The sequence below is a fragment of the Tupaia chinensis genome, unplaced genomic scaffold, assembly GCF_000334495.1.
Source record: "Tupaia chinensis unplaced genomic scaffold, TupChi_1.0 Scaffold144346_1, whole genome shotgun sequence".
Taxonomy (NCBI): Eukaryota; Metazoa; Chordata; class Mammalia; order Scandentia; family Tupaiidae; genus Tupaia; species Tupaia belangeri.
This window is the reverse complement of record NW_006204205.1, coordinates 4104178-4117463: the sequence shown is the minus strand read 5'-3', so window position 1 is coordinate 4117463 and position 13286 is coordinate 4104178. Positions and strand designations below refer to the sequence as shown.

Below are 13286 nucleotides of genomic sequence, written 5' to 3'. Positions count from 1 at the left end.
CCGGGCGGGGGGCGCGGCGCCCCGGGCGCCCACCCGGAGCCCCGGCCCTGGGGCCGCCGCCCGCGCCAGGTGAGGTAAGCGCAGCCCCTTCGCGGCCGCCTCGCGGGCTCCTCCTTGCGGACCCGGCGGGCCCGGCGCCAGCGTTGGAGGCCAGGCAGGGGTTCCTGCTGCGAGGCCGGAGGGCCTGAGGCTGGAGACGCCGCACCCCGCTGGGGCTTACGTGGCTTTAGGCCTCTGGGTCGGGTGGGAAGGCAGGCGGGGGAGGCCTGGGACAAGTTTGCCAGGGATCTGGCAGCCTGAGGTCGTGGTGGGATCTTGGCAAGTTAGGCCACCTGAGCACACGTTTGCTTTTTGGTAGAACACCTGAGTGTTGGTCAAAATCGAAGTGCGAGGCTGGATGTAAAATGTCAGGCAGAGTCCTTGCCTGGCAGACTCATCTTTCCTGCTGGGCTGCATCCCTCCTGTTGTTTGCCTTTCAGTTTCCCAGATCTGATGCACCTGGGCACACCTGGGGTGCCCTCCAAGTGTTTCTTGGCCTAGCAATCTGGCAGCTCACTTCCCTGAATCACAGGAATGGAAAGCAGCTAGGCCGGGCTGCAGCACCCTCCCCTATGGCCATGCCCTGGTGAAGTTGGGGGCTTGCTCTGCAGGGTCCCCAAAACCAGGGCTGACAGAGAGAGATGGTCAGGGATGGGTGCCCTCAGACACTGATTCCTTCCCGGGTCAGGAAGCTTTCTGTCCCTGAACCGACCAGCAGAGGCGAGAAAGGGAGTACAGCCTGGTCTTAGACCTTCCTCTCTACACACACAGCTCATTAGCAAGATTTGGGCTCCACCCCAAGGCTTTGGAGGCAGCCCCTGCCCTGAGGGCGTTCCCCACCCCCTAGCAGGAGGAAATACTGTACCTTTGTATGCTAGTTGCCTGCAAGGGAGGTGGTGGTGGGCCTGAGTAGATGGGCGTAGGTGCTAAGCGACTAAATCTTCGGGCACATCACTTACATTCGTGACATGGTATTTGTATGGCAATGCCAAAAACCCCCTTTTACCCAACTTTTGTCTCCATAAAAATGAGTTCAGCTCCTCACATAGATCTAATCATAAGGCCCATTATTAAACAAAACTTCAATGATTTTGAAGAAGTCATCTGAATTTGATAAGAGATCATTCTAGGTTCTAACTTAAAACGTGGGGTCTCCCCTCTGCCCCACCACATAGGATAGTGTTGCATATTCATTGCTTCTAGAAAATGCTGCTAGTTCATGAGCCACACGATTAGATTTTGCCTTAAATTTTGTGACTTCCATGAGTTCTTGACTCCCGAGCCTCTCCTCTCTTCCTCCTAATCACTGAGTTTAAGCTGTCGAACCAATGGTTTTCTCCTTTCGCTCTCATCCCTCCTGTGTGTGGGTGAGGTGGTTTTGTAAACAGCACCCACCTCCTTTTTACCAGCCCAGGTTCTTGCTTTCTTGTTCCTGAGAACTGAGTGACTCAGCTGAAGACTGAGCCGTCTTCCCACCATCTTTTTCCCTTCATAGCATGATTATTTGTTGGTTTACCCACGGGGCTATGCATTTTTTTTAAATTACGTTTTTCAGTAGGAGGTAATGCATGGGACTTATTTTCCTTGGGGACTCCGAGCTGTAGAATTGTCATTCTCCTCAATTGATGTCACACTATAATCCCTGGCCCATTGAGAACCTCTCTTTAATTTCATTTTATATTATTATTGTTCCCCTTTATCTTCCATTTCTCCTGCAAAGCCCTCCCAGTCACCAACTTAAGCAACCATGCTAACCACCTTTCATCATATCTACTTTAGAAATACGTGGGAACCAGCAGTTAGCGTAATGGCTATATCACTGGAATCCCATGTAGTCGACCGTTGTTCACGTCCCGGACCCGGTGGCTTAAAACTCACGCCGGGTGCATGTGCGTGCGTGCCCAAGATCCCGAGAGGAGAATGGAGGAGAAGGGATTGTGGCGTGGCCATCCCCCGTGGGGGGTGATTTCTCGCTTTCTGTCTCTCTGTCTCTCTCTGTCTGTCTGGCAAGCGCACATGCCCTATAGAAAAAAAAGAAAGAAAGAAAGAAAGAAGAAAGAAAGAAAGAAAGAAAGAAAGAAAGAAAGAAAGAAAGAAAGAAAGAAAGAAAGAAAGAAAGAAAGAAAGAAATATGTGTCAAATATACTTCAAATATGTGTTAGGGTTAGGGTTAATACATGAGGATATTAATATATGAAATCCAAACCAGGTAGAAAAGTAACCTAACACTAACCCCAGCCTAACCCTGCTTTGAAAGATATGTCATATTTTGCTTTTGAAGTACTTCACTAAACGAACACCCTGTGCAAGAAATCTTATATTGTTTTTCTCCCCTCAGCATTATATTTTAGAGTCAATCCATAACATTGGATGTACATCTAATTGGTTACTTCTGTTACATAGTTTCCTATTGGAAGTGTCCACAGCAATGTTTAGGGGGAAGGGGAGTCTCCTGAGAATAGACTGGGTGGTCTTTAATTCCTTGCTCCCACAAACAATGCTGCCACAAACACTGTGGCAAGTATACCCAAGTGGTCATGTGCAAGAGTTTCTCTGAGATGGAGAAAGCAAGCAAGATGATATTCCTGGTTCTAGGATATATGCATGTTGTATTATTAAAAATTGTTACTTCATGCTACAACATGGTTTCTTTAGTTTCCTCCACTAGCTGTGTTTGAAGAGTCCCTTTCCTGCTTATCAGCAGGTAGTATTATCTAATTTACTAATTTTTGTCAGTGTGGTAGACTACAATAATTCTCCTTTTTAAATTAAAAAAAAACAATTATTGTCACCAGAGAGAAACAGACAAGGAGAGAGACACGAGAAAGTACTCCCCAGTGGGGTGTGGTCATGCCACAATTCTTTATCCTCCATTTTTCCATCCCATCAGGATTTGGGGCACATGGGCATGCACGTCTGGCATGTTTTTCAAGCCTCGGGCTGGGATTCAAAACAGAGTTGGCCATGTGGGGTCCAGATCCCACTAATGCTCTATGGGCCAGCCCTCCATTTTGCTTTTAATTGAGCATCTTCCATATTGTTTTGCCATTTGTAAACTGCTTGCTCATCTTATTTGCCCTTCTTTTAGATTGCTGATATTTTCCCACCTGACTTGCATTTTGTACATTAATATCCTTGTATATCAAAATGTTAATCCTGGGCCAGCAGGTGGCATGGTGGTTAAAGCACTGGACTTCCATATGGCTGGCCATAGTTCAAGTCCCAAACCTGGCATCATAAGGATCACACTGGACGCTTGTGCATGCGTGCCCAAAATCCCAGGAGGAGAATGAAGGAGAGGGGATTGCGGTATGGCCATCCCACGGAGAGGGGTGGGGCGTGATTTCTCACTTTCCCTCTCACTTTCTCTGGCAAGCACACGTGCCTTATGGTAAAAATCTACAAAACAAAACAAACAAAAGACACACTGGGCCTGTGTGCATGCATGTGCAAAATCCTGAGAGGAGAATGGAGAATAGATTGAGGTGTGGTCATCGCTCTTGAGGGGGTTGTTCTCGCTTTCCCTTTCTCTCTGTCTCTCTCCAGCGAGTGCTTGTGCTCTGTAGCAAAAAAAAAAAAAAAAAAAGTTAAACCTTTGTCATATGTAGATGTACAAGTCTCATCTTGTCACCCATCTATTAAATTTATTCATGCTGTCCTTTTTAGTATTAACAGTTTTAAAAATAATTTTCATGCCATAAAATTCATCTGTTTAAAGTATATGGTCCAATTGTTTTTCATTTTCTGGGGGTTTTTTTAGAGAGATTGATTTGCTATAGGGCTTGTGTGCTTGCCAGAAAGAGAGAGACAGAAAGTGAGAAATCACCCCCAAGGAGGATGGCCAAGCTGCAGTCCTTTCTTCATTCTCCTCTTGGGATCTTGGGCATACACGCACATGCACCCGGTGTGTTTTAAGCCGCTGGATCTGGGACTTGAACAATGATCGACTATGTGGGAGTCCAGCGATGTAACCATGTGCCATCTGCTCGTCCATTCTTAGTTTATTTACAGATTTATTTAACCATACCACAATCTGATTTTAGAACATTATTAGTACAGAAAGTAATTCTGTACCCATTTTCAGTCACCCCCTCCAATATCTCTCAATATCTGCTGTCCTAGCCCTACAGAAGCACTGTCCTGCTTTCCATATGCATACATATGCATAGATTTACATATTTATCAGCATTATAAATACTATATACACATTTTTCCATGAACTTTTTGAAGTCTAAGATATACATGTGGTGGCCTATTGTCATGCGCTATTGTCACTTAACCATAATGTTTTTGAGGTCTATTTGCATTATAACATATATTGATAGTTTGTTCTTTTTTTATTGCTCAAGAATATTCCAGTATATTGCATACTGCATTTTGTTTATCCATTTAACATTCAGTAGACATTTGCATTGTCTCAACTTTTTGGCTGTTAGGAATAATGCTACCATCAACATACATGTACAAGATTTTATGTGAATATATATTTTCATTTCTCTTGTGTGTATACCTAGATGTGGAATTCATAGATCATGTTAACACTATGTTTAAACTTTGAGGAACTTCCAGGCTGTTTTCCAAAGTGACTGCACCGTTTTACAACCCTACCAGCAGTGCACGAAGGTTCCAATTTCCCACATTCTCATTGGCAGTTGTTTTTAGCTCTCTTTTCTATTATAGCCATCCTAGTAACTGTGAAGTTATAACTCATTGTTTTGATTTACTCTTCTCTAGTGGTTAATTATGCTGAGCATCTTTTCATGTACTTATTAGCCATCTATATGTCTTCTTGGGAAAAATGTCAATTGAAATTCATTTGAAAATTGGATTATTTGCTTTTCATTATTGAGTTGTAAGAATGCTTTACATATTCTTGATAAACATCCCTCTTCAGATATATGAGTTGCAAATAGTTTCTTCCATTCTGTGGGTTGTCTTTTCATTTATTTGATAGTGTCCTTTGAAGCACAAAATTTTGTTCAAGTCCAATCTACCTATCTTCTATTTCATCTCTTGTGCTGAATGTCCTATCTAAGATATGCTTACCTAGGGACCAGCAGGTAGTGTAGTGGTTAAGGCACTGCACTCCCACATAGTGAACCACATAGTGGTTCAAGTACTGGACGTGGTAGCTTGAAACTCACACCAGGTGCATATGCATGTGTGCCCAAAATCCTAAGAGAAGACTTCAGGAGAAGGGATTGTGGTATGGCCATCCATCCCAGGGGCAGGGGGCAGTGATTTCTCACTTTCTGTCTCTCTGGCAAGCACCTATGTCCTATAGCAAAAAATTTCTAAAAAAAAAAAAACTGGACCAGCAGATGGTGTAATGGTTACATTACTGGACTCCCACATAACTTACGGTGGTTCAAGTCCCAGACTCAGTGGCTTAAAACTCACGCTGGGTGCATGTGCATGCATGCCCAAGCTCTCAAGAGGAGAAGGGATTATGGCATGGCCATTCCCTCAGGAGTGATTTCTCACTGTCTCTCTGCCTCTCCGGTGAGTGCATGCACCCAATAGCAAAAATCTCTAAAGAGAAAGAAAGAAAGAAAGAAAGAAAGAAAGAAAGAAAGAAAGAAAGAAAGAAAGGAAGGAAGGAAGAAAGGAAGGAAAAAAGAAAAGAAAAGAAAGAAAGACTTGCTCATCTGACAATCATAAAAATTGTATTTTAACAGTTTCTCCTACTAACTTTATAAAGTTTTTTCTTCCACATTTACATCTTTGTTCCAACTGGGTCTTGTTTTCTCACTATGGTTTTGTAGCATACCTTAATATCTACCTTTTTGTTTTTCTTCTTCAAACTCTTTTTGACTTTTCATGGATTTGTGTTTCCCATAAACATTTAAAAACATACAAAAAGTCTTGAAATTTTTACTGGAATTCAATTAAATCATAGGTTAATCTGGGAAAAATCCATACCTTTCATCCATGTATATAGTCTAATCTATTTATTTATGCTTTCTTTTATCTACTTAAAAAGAGCTTTAAAGTGGAATCAGCAGATGGCATAGTGGTTATATCACTGGACTCCCACATGGCCCTCTGTGGTTCGGGTCCCGGACCCAGTGGCTTAAAACTCACACTGGGTGCTTGTGTGTGTGTGTGCCCAAGATTCTGGGAGGAGAATGGAGAAGGGATTGCAGTGTTGCCATCCCCCTGAAGGTGATTTCTCTCTCACTGTCTTTGTCTCTCTTTTTCTCCAATGAGCACATGTGTTCTAAGGCAAAAAAAAAAGAAAATTAAATTTTTATCTATAGGTTTTTATGCCTTCCTCATTTTTAAAAAACCTGGATCCAATAGTATTACTGTTATAAGTGATACTGTATTTTGTTACATTAGTGTCTGTTGTATATCTTATATCTTATCTTTTTTTTTTTTTTAAAGGTTGTTCTCCTGATGTGGAGAAATCCAATCAATCATTTTTAGGTTGACCTTTTGTCCAGTTACCTTTCTAGACTCTTATTTATTGTAATAGTTTTTCTGTAGATTCTACTGATATTTCTGTATAAATAATTAATACTAGTTGCAAACACAAACGACTCCTGCTCTTTCAATTTTATTTTTGCTCTTCTTTTTTATTATCTCTTCATAGTGGCTACGGCTTCTATAATTCTGTGACATGGTGGTGGTGCTAGCAGGAAGCCTCGTCTTGTTCCATTCCTTAAAGAGAATAGTTTCCCTGTTAAGTATGATGTTAGCTATAGGTTTGTAGAAGATTGCCTTTATGAAGTAAAGGGAGTTCCTTTCCTTAGGACCTGAAAAGCCAAGGAAAACAAAATCTCATGCCCAGCTTTCTAATGAAAAACTGAATAGCAAAGTATATTACATGTGGTAGCTACATAAATGCATAATAAAGAGAGTAATGGGGAAGGACAGAGACCTGGCCTCCAAATTCCACTTCTCTGAGAGTTTTCAGTTTTGTGTTTTGCTTTTTATTCATAAATTAGTTTTTAGCTTTATCATATGCGTGTATCTGGAAAACATTCCAAAAACATTCCAAGCACATCTGTGCCTGCCCCAAATCATGTGATCTTTATCCCCACTGATTTTCCATGCATTGAGGCATATGTTAGCTACTGTTACAAACAACCCCAAATCTCAGTGGCGAAACAAATAAAGCTATTTATTGATCACTTATAACATAGTCTAAGGGGGTTGTTGAGGTCATAGGCTCTTCTTTCTTTAGTCTTTCAAGAATCCAGGCTCTTTCTGGCTAGTTGCTTCACATTCCACGAAGGCCTGAATCCTTCAATGGGTCCTCTATGTTGGCTAGAGGTGATGGTATCACTTCTATTCCTGTTGCATTGGCAAGGACTAGTTTTAAGTGTTCTACCTAGTTGTGAGTTCCAGGGTGGATGGGAAATGCAGCCTAGTGGCATTCCCAGGAGAAAGAGGAAAGCAGAGGGATTGGTGAACACTAGTAACCTTTTCCATAATCCCTTTACATAATGAATTATCATGGTAATTTTTTTATCATGATATATTCGCTCTCTCTTTTTTTAATGACAGAGAGTGTGTGCACACACACAATAGAAAGAGAGAGAGAGAGAGAGAGAGCGAACTAAACCCCCATCAGGGCCTGCTAACACCACAATCCTTTTCTTCTCCAGTTCTCCATTCTGTGAGAATCTGGGCACATGTGCACACACCTGTGTTTAAGCTTCTGGGGCCCAGATCTCAAATCACAGTTGGTCGTGTGGGATGTAGACTCCTCCGCACAGCACATTAACCACCGCACTCCGGGGCCAGCCCTGTTCTAATATACTCTTAATATGAGACATCTCAATTTTTTGCACCAAAATGAACTCATACTTCTTTCTTATTAATTTTTTAACTTTTGCTATATTCATGTGCACTCGCTAGAGAGAGACAGAGAGAAAAAGAGAGAATGTGAAAAAGCACCCGCCATAGGGGGATGACCACGGCACAGTCCCTTCTCCATTCTCCTCTTGGGATTTGGGGTATGCACGCACATGTGCCCCACGTGTTTTAACAGTTTCTGGGTCCAGGGCTTGAACCATGCTGTTGACCATGTGGGATCCAGCTACCTTAACCATCAGGCCACCTGGCTGGCCCCTTAATTTTTACTTTTGCCATGATCTTTTTGAAGTCCCCCTCACACATTTATGGGTTTGATTAGATACTATTTTACTTAGGAGTTTAGTAGCTGTGCTTATGACTTATATGTGAAACTGGCCTGTATTTTTCTTGATTTGTATGGTTCACGTTCCAGACTTCCAAATTATATTACCTCAGGTTGGACAGTGTCTCCTCCTTTTTTCTATATTCTGAAGCAACCCATTAAAGATAGAAATTGTATGCTCCTTGGAAGTCAGTAGAATGTGCTTGTAAAATCCTCTGGGCCTGAGACCTTATGGGGAAGAGGTTTTTAAATTATTTTCCTTTGGAGGCTAGCCCCATAGCACAATGCTTAAGCAATGTGTGTAAGGAACTGGCCAGATCCTACATGACTGACAATGGTTCAAATCTCAGCTCCAGCAGCTTCAAAAACATTCCATTCTCATCTGTGCCTGCCCAAAATCCTGTCAGAATAAAGAAGTGGAGGAAAGGGATTGCGACACGACCATGTGCCTTTGGGGGGTGATTTCTCTCTCGCCTTGGCAAGTACACACACTCTCTGACAATAAAAAAATTTAATTTTTTTTGGTCATTTTTGTGCTGATTTTTGCAATTTTTGTTTTCTGGAAGTGTATTACTTTTATCTATATTTTATAATGTATTATCATATAATTATTCTCTTTTAAGTGTTTACGTGTCTTTTCTACTCATCATTTCCTCCTTTTTCTGATCTTTTCTTTGGAATCTGTGAGTTATAGTTGATCAGGTTTCTTAGAGGTTTGTCAGTTTTCAAATGAATACTTTTTTGTTAACCAGCTTTATTTTTTGCCCTCCATATTCTCTATTTCATTGATTCTACCCTGATATTTATTATTTTGTTTCTTTATGTTTCTTTGGTTACATGTTTTTTTTTTTTTGAGAGGTTTTTGCTATAGGGCGCTTGCGCTCGCCAGACAGAGAGAGACATAGAGACAGAAAGCGAGAAATCACCCCCCAGGGGGGATGGTCACGCCGCAATCCCTTCTCCTCCATTCTCCTCTCGGGATTTTGGGCACGCACGCACACGCGCCCGGCGTGAATTCTAAGTCACCGGATCTGGGACACGAACCGCGGTCGACTACGTGGGAGTCCAGCAACATAGCCATTACACTAACTGTTGGTTCCCCTTTGGTTACATGCTTTTTTGTAATAGATTTAAATACTGTGGACAGTTATAAAGGGAAATAGGAATTGTAAACCCACTTTTCATAGGTGACCGTAGTTATTACACTGGTCTGTTTTCCTAGACTCTTTCCTAAGCTCATACAGTTTTCTACAACTTTCTAAATGATGTAAGTCAGGGTCCCTTTCTGTGATGTGTACATACATACACACATCTTTTTTTTTTTTTTTCTTATTGGGCACATGCGCTTGCCAGAAAGACAGAGAGAGACAGAGAGATAGAAAGCGAGAAATCAACTCCCAGGGGGGATGGCCATTCTGCAATCCCTTCTCCATTCTCCTCTTGGGATCTTGAGCACGCATGCACACATGCCCGGCGTGAGTTTAAACCACTGGGTCTGGGACTCAAACCGTGGTCGACTACATGGGAGCTCAGCGACATAGCCATTACGCTAACTGCTGGTCCCTGCACACATCTTTTAAAACAGAATACCATAATTTATTTATCCTTTCCATTCCTGGCATTTAGGTTAAAAGTCTTGATCTTTTAAGAGTGGAATTTAATTCATTTGTATATATTTTGATCACTGATAAATATGTCTTATTTCTGCTATTTTATTTTGCCACATTATCATGGATTTTCTTTCCTTTTTTTTTTTTTTTTGGTCTTATCAAGGATCTTTGTCCCCTATTTCTCCCTTCCCTCTTTTTATTAAGTGACTTAGAAACTCTGTATCTTACAAGGGGCCATCATTCAGTCTTAAGAATAAATAAGCATATTTTCCTATCAATGGCAAAAATTAATCAGCATCTACAGCTTCCTTTTGAACATAAGGAACTTTTCAGCATGTTTTTACTTCTCTTTGTCTCCACTTTCCCCGGACAGGCACACAGGTATCTGTTCAGTGATTATTGAAATCATCTGATAGCATCTAATTGTTCATCTATCATGCTCCTTTTGGTCTTATCAAGGATCTTTGTCCCCTATTTCTCCCTTCCCTCTTTTTATTAAGTGACTTAGAAACTCTGTATCTTACAAGGGGCCATCATTCAGTCTTAAGAATAAATAAGCATATTTTCCTATCAATGGCAAAAATTAATCAGCATCTACAGCTTCCTTTTGAACATAAGGAACTTTTCAGCATGTTTTTACTTCTCTTTGTCTCCACTTTCCCCGGACAGGCACACAGGTATCTGTTCAGTGATTATTGAAATCATCTGATAGCATCTAATTGTTCATCTATCATGCTCCCAAAAACATTTTTCTTTTTTTTTTTTTTTTTTTTTTTAGCAATCTAACAACCATCTTAACCTATAGCCTATTTGCCAATTGTATATTACACCAGGATTGGAAAGTTTAGACATGTGTTTCTTTTAGAGTTTTCATTGGTTAACTGAAAATTTGTAGTGAATCGTATCTTGTGGAGTAAAGCTTCTTTGGGTCTCTTATTTGTTAAAAGCATACTTTGGAATTCAAGCTGTTGTGATCCTCATTTGACCTTTGCTGGCACAGACATTCTGAAATATTTGCAAATGCTAAAGTCACTTCCTCATGTTTTACTGAGTTTACTTTAGCTTGGTTAAACCAAATGCAATTTCAGTTTGTGTAAACTTAACACTAACTGAAGGTCCGTAAAGTAACCCTATCCTAGGGTCAGGGACTGACTATAGAAAAATAAGCTTTGAAAATTCAGCTACTGAATATTTTACACTAATCAGCTTAAAAATTTCAACTATTTTAATATTTTTTGTTTATGACACTACTTATGAGAGTGAAGTAAAATGGACACTGCATACTAAAACTAACTTGGCTTGTGTTTGTAGTCTGTTTATCAAAGGCCTTTTGAAGTGTCCATACCTTCAATCCCAATTCTATTTCCAGAAATAGGTCTCTTTTTTAAAAGAAATATTTATTAAATTTCATTTATTATTATTATTATTATTTAATCTGACCAGAGAGACACACGGAAAGAGGGAGGGAAAGTGAGAGGGAAAGTGAGAAAGCAAGCTGCAAGATCCAGGACTCAAACTGTGGTTGGCCGTGTGGAAGTCCAGTGCCTTAACCACCACGTCATAGCTGGCCTCTAAAGCAGTTTCCCAAGTGAGGTGATTTCCGGTGGTGCAGGGCAGTTCTAGGTGGGACACATTTGTTGCGTTATCTAACACTGACTCACACTTAAGGAGGTTCTTCTGTTCATGTTTTTCAGCCTTCTGATCAAGGGAAAAGCAACCTCAGCTTGATGCTATATATCTCTTAGCCTCTCTAAACCTTTCTCTGCTCTCATATGATATGAAAAAGTGAGCAAAAGGTTATCAAAAGGTTATATTTTAACCACAGTTTTTTTATTCCAATAAATTATCTTCATGATTGCTTTCATTTATGGCATGTGATACTGGTTTTTCATTTACACTAATGCACTTAAAATACATTTATTTTTTAAAAGAATTATTTATTTATTTCCATTTGTTATTGTTATTCTTCTTTACTTGACGAGAGAGAGAGAGAAAGGGAAAGTGAGAAAGCAAGCCACCAGGTCCGGGACTTGAACCATGGTTGGCCATGTGGGAATCCAGTGCCCTTATCCACCACACCACCTGCTGGCCCCGAAATACATTTATTTTAAGTCAGAAATGAATTGATTAAAAGAGAAATGTTGGGACCAGCAGTTGGCGTAATGGCCATGTCACTGGACTCCCATGTAGTTGACCGTGGTCCAAGTCCTGGACCCGGTGACTTAAACTCATGCCAGGCGCATGTGCGTGCATGTCCAAGATCCCGAGAGGACAGTGGAGGAGAAGGGATTGCGGCGTGGCCATCCCCCCCTGGGGGAGTGATTTCTCACTTTGTCTCTCTGCCTCTGTCTTTCTTGTGAGCGTGCAAAAACCTCTCAAAAAAAAAAAAAAAGAGAAATGGTAAGTACAATACAGATGTTATTCAATTATGCCAAAATACAATAGTAATGGCAGTGCATGGATGTGAGAAACATGACCCTAACAAAATAATCAGAGCTACAGGCAAAAATTTGTTTCTGGGAATGTTCTTAAATGTAGGGATGTTCCTCCCAGTGTGTGTGTGTGGGTTTTTTTTGTTTGTTTTTTGTTTGTTTGTTTTTTTTTTTTTTGCTATATGGCATGTGCGCTCGCCAGACAGTTTTGCTATAGGGCGCATGTGCTTGCCAGAAAGACAGAAAGAGACAGAGAGACAGAAAGTGAGAAATCACCCCCCCGGGGGGATGGCCACGCCACAATCCCTTCTCCTCCATTCTCCTCTTGGGATCCTGGGCACGCAAGCACACACGCCTGGCATGAGTTTAAGCCGCCAGGTCCAGGACTCGAACCGCTGTCGACTATGTGGGAGTCCAGTGACATAGCCATTACGCTAACTGCTGGTCCCACCGGTGTGGTTTCTTATCACAGAATCAGAAATGTTTCAGGAGGCTGGATGGTGAAACAACAGTAATGTAACTCTCTGTGAGACATCTGACCCACAGGAAAGGTTCTAGGCTTGAATCCAGAGACTTCTCTGAACACAGCGGGCACATGTATGCCCAAGATCTTGAGCTGGCTGAAGCTGAGGATGGATCATGGCCCCAAGACCCTGTTAGTAGTGCCTAGTTTTCTGTTCTTTATCACTTATCTCTTTGCTCATGGAAGAAAGAAAAAAATAATTTAGAAAGAAAGAAACTCATCAGTCTCTCAGAAGTAAGGGATTGCTTACGTGATTTTGATATGCCCATGTGATGGAATACTTCCAACTATTAAAAAGTATATGTAGTGATTGAGAAAATGTATATACTCTGAGATAAAACAAAAGTAGCTGCAAAATAAAAGTACTACAATATTTCAATTCTGTTAAAAAACAATGTAGCCCCTGCCAAGGTACAGATCCCAGGCCAACTTAAGTAGACCTAGTATGGCAACATACGCCTATAATCCTAGCTAAGTAGGAGCGGGGGCAGAGATTCACGAGAAGCGAGACCCCCACCCAAAATACCTGTCTTTCC

General features: G+C 41.3%; 1 long non-coding RNA gene across 1 annotated transcript in view; it reads left to right on the top strand.

Annotated features, from left to right (window-relative positions):
* Positions 1-17: 17 nt before the first annotated feature.
* Positions 18-13286, top strand: part of LOC102496835 (uncharacterized) — a 71114-nt gene continuing 57845 nt past the window's right edge. The window contains exon 1 of the long non-coding RNA XR_337141.3: positions 18-74. This is a non-coding gene — a long non-coding RNA (uncharacterized LOC102496835). The remainder of the gene's footprint in view (positions 75-13286) is intronic.